Here is a 1,784-nt window from a genome sequence, read left to right as displayed (position 1 = left end):
AAAAAAAAAAAAAAAAAAAGGATTTGCTGAGATTGCAAAGCGATTTTTTTTTAATGCCAGAAGCAAACCAACTAGCTGGATCTTTAAATGTCCCAGATTAATACAGTACTTAAATGTATAAACCATGTGCTAATTATAAGTAGCCCTTATCTATGCATTAGGAAGACCTAACAAGACTCAAGGCTCCTGGTGTGTGGGGAACCTGAAACCTTGGCTCACACTTCTTTCCCACCAGGCCCTGGGGATTCTTGCTGCCCAAAGCAGAATGTCTGAACTAGCAAAGTGTGTTCAGGGTTCAGTAGGATATCCTATTTAGTGTGGAAAGCTGAGAGGACCCCCCAGGGAAGAGGTTGGGGGCCCTCAGTAGAAGAACAAATCCTACCAGGAAGGGGAGGAAATCAAGACCACTAGAGCTCAAATGAGAGATGAGGTTGACTTAGCTCCCTGCCAGCTTCAAATATGGGAGACAACTGTCAGTGTGTGACCCGATCCACACCCAAGCAGGAGAAACTGAGGCCAGACACAAGGGCAGTGTCCAACACTAGACAGGAGATGAGGCGAGCAGCAGGGCCCTATTTTGCGAATCCTTGAGATGAAGGCAGGAATGATATATCTAGGGCAGGTTATGTAGTAGCAGAGGGCTCGCCTCCCACCCCACAGTGCAGGGCCTCTAAGACTTTATGATTTATATTGATGAATAAATAATTTTCTACTACATAATATACACATATAAGCAAGAATTGGTAAAAACTAGCAAAAACATGAAAACAAAACAGTAAAAGGATAGCAAAAAAAAAAAAAAGCACTTTTTCCAATGTGAGGTAATCATTGCATAGGCAGAGAAAACCTGGCTGAACACCTCAGGCCCTGTGCTAGTCCCCCACCTCTGAGGAAGGGTTTCACATGGGGAGGTCCCCAAGCTGAACAGATTGACAGACCAAGAGCAAGCTCCGCCTCCCTAAGGAAGCCTCAAGGAGCCTTAGGGAAGGATCTGGGATTTGGTCTCTGAGCAGTTCCTGCCTCTTCCCCCTAGGAGAATGACTGAGGAAGGGGGCCCTAGGGGAGCCCTGTACTGGGATCTCTCACTGTCCCACTTGTCATCTACAGGGCAGCCATCAAGGTTGTGACCCCAGGTTGGGGTCTCTGATGAAGGCAGTACCATGCTCCCAGTGACGCACCCAGTGAAGATACCTCAGCTCCTCCTCACTTGCTTTCTTCTGAAGGAGCAGAGGAAGCCACACATAGGGCTTTTGCCTTACCAGCAGACGGACCCCAAGGACTGCCCTCAGAACCACAGTGTGCCCATCCGCCCTCCCAGCCAACCACAGGGGACTACCAACCTTCTTCCCCAGCATCAGAAATGCCCTCATACCCCACACACCCAGCTGTCATGTTCCCATTCACAAGCCCAGAGATGGGAGGTGGAAGGTGCGCTGTCTGATTTCAGAATGAGACAGGGCGGAGAGAAGTGGGAGAGGGCAGGCAAAGATAGGCTGTTAGGGACATGACTGCAGAGATACTTCTCGCAAATCAAGTGGTCAGGGCAGTGGAGAAAGCCCTACCCTCTATAGTAAGAAGCTGCCCTCTAACCCAATAATCCCCAAACACTCAGATGTTCATCGGAAAGGAAGGAGTTGAAGAAATAAGACCACATGCAGAGGTAGAGCTGCCCTCAGGGCCAGTGGAGGAAATAAAGTACCCCCCTTCCAACACCCAGACCAGTGAAAATGTGTCCACCTGACTCCCTAGTGGGAACTGGGCAACTTCCACAGTCTGGGCTGGGG

Source organism: Colobus angolensis, unplaced genomic scaffold (assembly GCF_000951035.1).
Source record: "Colobus angolensis palliatus isolate OR3802 unplaced genomic scaffold, Cang.pa_1.0 Scaffold652, whole genome shotgun sequence".
Lineage (NCBI taxonomy): Eukaryota > Metazoa > Chordata > Mammalia > Primates > Cercopithecidae > Colobus > Colobus angolensis.
This window is presented reverse-complemented; position numbering follows the sequence as displayed.